General features: G+C 47.8%; 1 long non-coding RNA gene across 1 annotated transcript; it reads left to right on the forward strand.

Moving 5' to 3' along the window:
• The first annotated feature begins 1,359 nt into the window (after positions 1-1,359).
• Positions 1,360-7,499, forward strand: LOC309343035. Its single transcript, XR_014157086.1, has 2 exons — positions 1,360-3,704; positions 4,440-7,499. It is a non-coding gene; the product is annotated as an uncharacterized lncRNA (long non-coding RNA).
• The last annotated feature ends 2,095 nt before the right edge of the window (positions 7,500-9,594 follow it).

Consider the following 9,594-nt stretch of genomic DNA (forward strand, 5'->3'; position numbering starts at 1 on the left):
AGTGGCCAGGGATGCTGAGAGTCATAGCTCAGCCTCCTCATGAGTGCTCATTGGGTGTGTGTGTCCGTCCCCCCCAATCCCTGCCCAAAATGCTTCTTCACTGCTTCATTTCCTGGCTGTTTGCTGCAAAACCTTAAGATACAGCAAGGACCTTGAGCCTGATGGTTGACAGCACAGCTTATCAGAATCTAATATCCCACCTCCATCAGAGGCCTCCAGTGCAGCAGCAGCCCTCCTGGCTTAGGAGAAAACACTGATGGGAGGGTCCCTTTGCAGTTCCCCCTATGCCTTCCTGTGTAGAAGGGGGCCCGACAGTTGAGGAGCGAGGGAGGTTGCCCTTGGAAGTCTTCAGATACAAGCCCGTGCTCCCGATTCCCATACCCCTATGAGTTGGAGGAGGCCATCCCATAGATGCATTGTCAGGTAAATGTGCACGCAGAGGCACACACTTCACTCTTGCAGTTTCTGAACATTCTGCCACCAAAACGAAGCCTTGAGAGGAGACCAGTGGCAGGTGGCTTTTCCTTCTCCCCTCCTGCATTGCAGGGCATTGGACCAGATGCACTGGCAGAGGAAGAGGAGTGCGGGGGGAGTGCATCGCCCCTGGCAGCGTGATCCCCAGGGTGCCATCGTGGCTGCCCCGCTCCCAGGACGTGCACCATGCACCTGTGGGTGGCGCGCCATGCCCCCGCCTGCTTTTCGCCCCCTGGTGCTGGAGCGTGAAGCTCCGCCACTGACCAGATGTCCCCCAGAATCCGTTCCAACTACATGATTCTATGAAGAGAGTGACTCCTTTCGGTTTGCCCACCCAATCCTGTAGGAAGCAGGGATTCACCAGAGCTCACCCAAAGTGTGCTTCCAGAGCTTATTTGTTTTTCAAAGGTGATGAGTAATTCCTTTTCCCCCCACTCCATTCTCTCTCTCTTCAGGATGCTTCTCCAAGGCTGTAACCCAGTGATGGCCAAACTTGGCCCTCCAGCTGTTTTGGGACTACAACTCCCATCATCCCTAGCTAACAGGACCAGTGATCAAGGATGATGGGAATTGTAGTCCCAAAACAGCTGGAGGGCCAAATTTGGCCATTACTGCACCATTTTGCTTTGGACAAGGAAGCTTAATTCCTGCTCTCTTTTCCTTGGGAAACAGGCACAATTGCAAATTTATAGCAAGGAAATTTGCTCTGCCTCCCCCTTCCTCCCCCCCGCAACAAGTAACTCGGAACAAGGATGGAACCTTTGGTTTGTCTCCCAAGTAACTCAGAGCAGACGATAAAACCTTTTTCGTCATGCCTACTGGAAAGAGAGCAGGCTCATCAGTCGCCCAGAGCTGTTCTCTGAGTGGCTATTCTCTTTCCTAGGGAGCTCACTACTTGAGCATGTCAGTGAGAGAGGGCTGAAGTTTACAGCTAGAGCACATCCAGAACAATCCACAGCCTCTGCAGCAGGGATGGTCATTTCAGTTTTGCATGCTTGAGTTCAGATCTCCACATTTCTTCATTGGTTTGCATTCTCTTAAAAATGAAAATCCTCATGAGAATTCATCAGCAGGATTTCAGTGCAAATTTCTCCCAATAAGCACATCCCCCCCCCCAAATGCAATGTTGCCTTAACAGGCACATTTTTGCCAACCATATTTCCCTAATATATATTTTTGTCTGCTATATCCACCATAATGCATTTTTACCGCACACATTACCTAGGGTTGCAAAAAAAAAAAAAAAACCCACCCAGAAGTTATTGAGCTTTTTTTTAAGGAAAACCACCCAAAACAGCACTGCCAACATGGCTTGCCATACATCCAGATTTCCCTGCATATTTTAGCGATTTTCACCCAGAAACTGCTTCCGACTGCAGTTTTCAGGCTGTATCCGGGAAATTCCGGACGTATGGCAACCCTAACATTAGCCTAATAATCTGCGTTTAGTTCACATTACTTGGCTGTGTTTTGGTTCATTCTGATCAACCTGCCTGAGGCTACCCATTCGGCAGAAAGAGACGGTCCTGTAGGGGCTGCTGGACTTTCCACTCAAGCCCTCCCCACCCATTTTTTCCCCCTGTGGGGAAGGAAGACAACCTCCACTTGAAAGCTGGCCAGGACCCCACCAAAATCAGAAGGCAGAAGTTTCAGGTTTGCATCTCCCTGCCCTTCTTCGTATGCAAATACCCTTTGCTGTGCTCTGATATAACGATGCAGAGTCCTGCAGGGATAGCAGAAGCACTTGGGTGATTAGGAGGAAGATTCATGGGGTCCAGCTACAGATCATCAAAGTGCCATCTCCTGGTCTCTGAAAGGCTTCCTGCTGGCATCTGAGCCTTCATCAGCAGACGATGCCCATTTGCAAACACTTTTCTGCAGCCAAGAGGACTAGTGGCCCTTTTGAAAAATGAAAGCTGAGGTGCCTCTGGCACCACGAGCGCGCATACTTGCCGACCTAACCATGCTTCAGTGGAGCTTGAGTATGCTTTGTGTGGTTTCCAGATGCAGCCCTGTTTTTAATTTTCCACTAATTAGCCAATTAAGCCTGCTCATAATCTTGTCTCCTCGCTGGAGTCTCTAGGATTCCTTCCATCACCACACAGTTTTCCGGGACCCAGCCCAGCTTTGAAACAATATCTTCCCCCCCCCACACCCTTTACAACCTCTGGGTACGGCCTCCCTGAAGAACAGGCTTTCCCAAACGGATCTCCAGCTCTTTTTGGACTCTCATCCCTGACCACTGGTCCTGCTAGCTAGGGATGATGGGAGATGTAGTCCCCAAACAGCTGGTGACTTAAGTTTGGGAAACTCGCCTGAAGAAGGATGGTTAAGTGGCTTGAAGATAGCTTGAGGAACATCATGGCCCAACCTTGGGGAGCTCAGGGCTACTTAGAAACAGGTCTTCCTTGCCCACAATTTCTTCCACTTTGGGCCTAGTTCCTCATTTCCTTAAATCCAACATAGAGGCAAAACTTTCCTGAGGTTTGTTTGGGAAAAGCTTGTCTTGGTTTTCTCCTACTCATAATCTTTGCCACCTTGCCAACGTGGACTCCTTTGTCCCCACCTCAGGCCCAGCCTCTTACTTTGCTAGGGACAGAAGGAAGCAGGCCCCTATTAGTTTGAGACACACACCCCAACTAAATACTGAGCAGCCATATATTGCAACCAACCTACTAGACCCTCGATAAGGCAAAAAGATGGAAGGCAAGAGTTATCAAATTCCTGGCAACTATATATAGTAGGTAGGCCCTGTTCAGCTTGGTGAGTCATAAGGCCTAGAAGGAAGCACTTTGCTGTTGCTAGGCAACCGCAAGACATCGGCCTCTGCCTTCAAGGGTCAGTGTAGACAATGCCAATCTGGTCTATCATGCTTCTTCATGCCTCTGTGTGGGAACAGCCTGTCCAAATTACTGTACATTATATCTTACATGCAGGAAGTTAGTCCTATGTACATAGTTCAGAAATGTGTGATCGGTTCTCAGAGCTTATCTCAGAGCTTTTGGCACACACGCATAGGATTTTTCGGGTGTAAATGCAGCCATATTCAGAAGGGTCGCGGGTGGCAAGCACGACAAGGAGAAGTGTGGACAAGCCAGTGGCAAGTGCCCGGCAAGTCCTGCCATTGCCTAGGTCTGTGACATGGTTTCCCCATCAGTCCCTCCATCTTGCAAAATGGCCCACTGGACAAAGACCTGCTGCCACAACTATGAGTCCCCCTTCAAGGAAAGGTTCAAGAATCACAAAGATGTTCTCTACCCTATTCTTAACAGTATGGTTTGCTATATAGGGCAGGGACCTTAAAATGAAAGTAAGACCTCCGCATACATCCCGGATGGAGAAGCCTGTGGTCCTCCAATTGGTGTTGGACTACAACTCCCATCATCCCTGACCATGTGCTGTGCAGGATGGGCTGATGGGAGTTGGAGTCCAACAACATCTGGAGGCCTCCACTCTGGCATGCAGGCATAGTTACCAAGAAGAGTGAAACTCGCACACAACTTGCGTACCTGTTTTTCATTGTATGGTTTAGTGAACATGTTTTCTTTATTAAAGATACCTTCTTTCTCTTGCTCCCAGGGAGAGAGAGGGAGAGGGAGCTATAGACCAGACTCTTATTTTCTGCCATTGCACAAACATTGTAATTTGGAATCGTGTTGAATTCAACAGCCTGGATTTCTGTTTGTTTTGTTTTGCATTTGTTGTTGTTTAGTTTCTAATCCTCAAGGCTGTGGAGGTGGACTTGTTAGCAGAAGGTTTGTGCCATGCAAAAACCTCAGGGCAAGGGCTTCTACTCATCAATTTTTTTAGTGCAGGCCCTTGTCTATGAATGATTAGGAGAAGCATTATCTGTGCTATAGAATGAAAGGAAATGTGTGCATCAGGTCACAGAAGGGTGCAGGAATGTGGGTTACCTGGGTGTAGAATACGATTTTTTTTAACAACTAATGATTTCCTCTTCCCAGAATATGGGACCCTGTCTTCTGCTTGCATAAAAAAGGTGGAGCCCATCTAACACTGAAGCACAAAGTTCTTGAAATGGTCTTGTGCCTTCACTCTCTATTCCATAAAGTGTGCCGATTTTAGGTTATAATGCTGGTTTCTTGTGTGTTAAGATGATGTATGGGGAATGCAACCTGAACCTTTGGCTTGAACTCTGTCACAACAAACAGATTCGTGTGCACCAGCAATTCCACCATTCCACCTCAGGCATCAACACTTCCTGAGCCAGCCCTCCACCCCCGTTTCTGAGGTCAGGAATTTGCAAACTTGACTACCTGAAGCAGACAACTTTCAGCTCTACCTGAGATAGAAGAGGCAGGCGTGCGACACACATTTTACCCCTTCCGTTCTCCCTCATGCCTGCCCATCTTGCAAAGACCCATCGACAGCATCTTCCATCAATACAGAAGCTTGCATGCGTCATGTTCCTTTGCGTGTCCCTCGAACAAACCACAGCTCAGGAATAATAACCCCATAGTCCTTGTGCTTGCAAAGGAAAGTTCGAGAAAGGGCAGAGAAGAAGAGAGTGTGATGGGGAAACACTGAAGCCCCCTGAGAACGTGGCTTTGTCTCAAGGCAGGAAGGTGAGGTGCCCATGGGCAGTTCTTCATGGGTATTCTGGTTGCATAAACCAAATATAACTTGCAGGCCCCAGAGTGGGAGTTCAGCAAGCTCTAGGCCAGGGATGGAGAACTCGTAGTCCTTAAGATGTTGTTGGACTCCGGTTCCCATCCACGCCCGCCAGAAGAGCCAATGGTCAGGGATGCTGGGGGTTGCCATTTGTTTAAGTCTGAAGGACTACAGGTTCTCCATCCATGTGCTAAGCTGATAGGGCTTTGAAGGTCCTGGCTAAGGCCAGTGGGAGTTTCCTCCATGGATATTAAACACCTGAACCTCTGCAGGTTCTTCTGGGCTTCCTGTCCCTACCTCTTTCCTCCACATGGTGCCTTTATTTGGTGCTTTGCCAAGCTGCTGGGCATCTCAGTTTGTGGTGTGCCTCAGCTCCTGGAGCAGGGATGGTCAGCCCTCAGTCTAATTTCATGCGAGCAGCAAGGAAGGCAGAGAAGCGGGTGGCAGAGAGAGAGAAGCTGGCAGAAAATGAAGGAGCAGGGGGGGCAGTTCCCGCCTGTTCTGATTCTGCTGTAGGCCACCCATCCCACCCCAACAAAAAATGGGTTTCCCACTCCAGTGCTGGAGCACAGCCTTGGTTTGGTGTCAGGGTGAGACAGAGCGCTGATAACCTCATTTCCTCCCTTAAGGAAGCATTGCTGTCTAAGTCTGCCCATCAGTTGCTCCTGAGTCAAAGGGCTGCTCGCTTGAGCCTGCTGGTGCTTCCTTCCACATTGACTGTGGCGCAGGCTAGATCCCAGATCTTCAGTCCCAAATCTGCTTAGCTGTTCTTATTTTATCTGTAAGCCGCCTTGAGTCCCTGTCGGGGAAAAGGTGGGGTATAAATAATATATAAAAGCGATATTAAACCTCGGAACCTCCTCCTGTCTGGCAACTGCTACATGGCAGAGTAAACTGAGTTTCCCCTTTGGCCTTGGGAAAGGGCCTTAGCTCAGAGCTAGAGCAGTTGCCCTGCATGCAGAATGTCCAGGGTTCAAGCCCTGGCAATACCTCTGGATCGGACTGGGAGAGAGCCCCTTCCTGAGACCCTGGAGAAAGCTGCTGCCAGCCAGTGTTGCCAATACTGAGTTTGATGGACCAGTCATGACTCAGTATATATGTTCTGGTGTCCCTTCTTCCACTGCCTCTGAGGCATCCCAAGTTGCCTGTCGGCTTTCCCTCCTCCATCTCCTCTTGTCTGTCTTTCAGACGCCTCTTCCACAGGCAGCTACTCTTGTGCTGGTTCTCCCTTAAGTAGTTTTCTCTGTAAGGGCTTCTGAGAACATCCAAGGCAGGAATCTATGTGGCATGGGTCTCTGGGGGCAGCCTGGCTTTCGTTTCTGGTAACCTGAGACACGGAAAAAAGATGGGGAAACTCCACATTGTGACAATCAAGCAACAACGCTGTGAGTCACGGAAAGTGGTTTGGTTGCTTTGCTTTAAAAAGAAGAGAAAAGCAAGTGTCAGACCCTCCTGGACTGCAGAGACATGCAAGGGCTTCATTTTTAATTTTTTGCTAAGAGTCTCGGAAACTTGGGGGGAGGGATGGGAGCAAAAGGAGCCACTTTAATACTTAGCGGCCGGGAGTCGCGACTTTCCAGCAGTTCCATGTACCTCCCGCAACGTTATGCCACTATCATTTTATCGTGCCTCGTTTCCATCTTTGGTAATTCTCCAAGGCCAAATTTTTCCTTTCGCTCTCGTGTACGTTATTTCTTAATAACAAAAAAACATAGAGGCAATGCAACACAAGGTCTCCATCCATTTTGCAGATTGGTGCTAAAAATCAGGTTTTTATTACAGCAGGCAAGGGGTGTGCCTTGTTAACACCTGATCCTTCCATTTGTCTCGCCAGCACCTATTTCCACTTCCTGTTACTTCTCAGGATAGGCATCCAACCAGGATACTTGTAGTACCCGTGGACCCCTGACTGATACTATCAGAGGCTTACCTGCAGCCCTCCAAGGTGCAGTGGACAGGGATGGAGGTCAGCAGGTGAGCTGGCCTGTGCCGTCTACTTGTGCCCTGCTCCTGTTGAATGATGAGGGCTCTCACATGCTTTTTGCAGACCACCTGCTCACTGCCCTCCCCACCCCCCTTCCCATCCCAAGATGGTTCTGCCCTCCCCGCTGCCCCCACCAGCTGCAATAGTTTGGCTTGCACCGAGTTTGGCTTCAGTGACTATTGGAAGTTGTCTGTGCAGAGGTGTCGCACCCTTGCTGCTTCTTGTGTACCGTATCTGCAACTTTTATATATACATATACATATACATATATATATATCTAAGTATATATATTGAGATGTATTTAATGGTGAAGAGGGGGGGGGGACAAAAGAAAAGGTGCAGTTGCATTTGTAGAAATATTTTTTAAAGAAATGCTTTTTTCAATTAAATTATTTAAGAAATTTGCGGAGCTCTGGAGCAAGTGTGTGTTTATTGAAATGGAGGGGCGGGAGAGGACTTGAATCTGATAGATGTACAGGGGAAAGATTTCTCCAGGGAAACTTGGAGTGAACTGCATCCTGGAGGTTTGTGCCTCTGACCTGTCAAAATGTCAGTTGTCCTGGCAGTTGGCTGATTGGAGCATGGGTGTTTGGTGGCTAAGGAAATTCACTTTGCACATAGAATCGTAGAATTATAGAGATGGAAGAGACCCTGCGGGTCATTTAGTCTAACCCCCTGCAGTCCTTTTTACTGTCAGACATCTCTGACTGTCACAAAGTTCTTCCCAATGTTTAGCCTGAATCTCCTTTCTTGAGTCCTACTCTCCAGAGCAGGAGAAAACAATCTTGTTCCCTCTTCCACGTGACAACCCTTGAAATATTTGAAGATGGTCATTATACTTCCTCTCAGCCTCCTCTTTTCCAGGCTAAATATACCCAGCTCCTTCAACTATTTCTCATAAGGCTTGGTTTCCTGACCCTTGATCATCTTGGTTGCCCTCCTCTGCACACCCTGCAGCTTGGCAATGTCCTTCTTTAAATCATGGTGCCTAGAATTGGACACAGTATTCCAGGTGTGGTCTGGCCAAGGTAGAATAGAGTGGTACCATGACTTCCCTTGACCAGGACACTAGACTTCTGTTGATGCAGCCTAGAACAGCTTTGACTTTATTTTGTTGCTGCCTCACACTGTTGACTCATGTTAAGCTTCTGGTCTACTAAGACCCCTAGATCCTTTTCACGTGATCAGAGGCACTTGTTTCTGTATTATTACTTCTACTCCATAGCTAAGCACCAGAACTGACAATAGTAGCCTGGGTTCAGCAAAAGTTATGTGTGTGTCTGCAGCACAGAATTGTGTTTGGAAACACAAGCCTACCGAGAAACGGTTAAGGGAGTTGGGTACGTTTAACCTGGAGAAGAGGAGACAGAGAGGTGATGTGAGAGAAGGGATTGGGATGTGTTTGTTTCCCTCTAGGCCCCGTCTCCAAGGGATCCATGTTCACTCACTTTCTCTGCTTGCTCTCCCCTTTTCTTCACCCCCCAGCAAAGGAGTTATTAGTGCTGCTGGTTTCCCCCTTAATCTCCTGTTTAGGGCTTAAGGAGGGGAAAACAAAGGATGGGATTGTTTGAGTTTCTGCAAAGCTCTCAGGAGCTGCTGGAAACAGAAAGAGAGACTCTCAAAAGAACCCCAAAGGTGGGGCTCCAAAGACATTGATAGCCCCTGTCCCTCTTCGCAGCACAGAGTCTTTCAAAAACAGTTATGGGAACTATGCGCAGGCCAGGAGACAGAAAGTTGGACCTCTAAAAGGCCACAGATACTTAAACGCCAAAGGCCTAGTTATAGAGAAATGTTTTTGCCTGGCGCCTAAAGGTATGTAATGATGGTGCCAAGCAAAGCTCCCTGGGGAGAGTATGCCACATGTTTCTGCACTCTGGACCTCTGGCAGAGGAGGCACATGAAGAAGGGCCCTCTGGGTAAAGTCCGAGGTGGCCCTTAAGGTATTGCGGTCCTGAAATATTTAAGGTTTTATAGGTCAAAACCTGAGTTATGCGGAGTTGGCAAAGTTAACACATAAACTGCGTGATAAGGACAACCGTGACTTTAAGGAAGAATGGGAACTATTTACAAACTATTTAAAAAGACAATGAAAAGGATCTGGACCCCTTAGCAGGTTTTAAATAAACACCCACAAATTTATTGGTAAAACATATGACAGATAAGGCAGTGATATGTACAACTTTACAACATGCAGAGAATAATATGTATAAACAAATCAGAGACGGGAGCTGAGGGAAGTCTTTGGAGGGTGGCAGAGGGAGCGAAGGGGGGTGATGTAATTGGTTATATTGATTTATAATTTGATTTGTTAAATTTGTTCAATAAAAACATTTTTTTTAAAAAAGGTTTTATAGGTCAAAACCAGCATTGGCTCTTCTTATGTTCTTAACATAGGAATCAGCCTTCTATGGAGTCAGACCATTGGTCTGTCTAACCCCATGTTCTCTTCAGTTACTAGCAGTGACTCTCCAGAGTTTGAGAAAGTTTTCTCTCCCAGCCCTAGC

This window comes from Podarcis erhardii, assembly GCF_964252035.2.
Source record: "Podarcis erhardii genome assembly, chromosome: 5".
Lineage (NCBI taxonomy): Eukaryota > Metazoa > Chordata > Lepidosauria > Squamata > Lacertidae > Podarcis > Podarcis erhardii.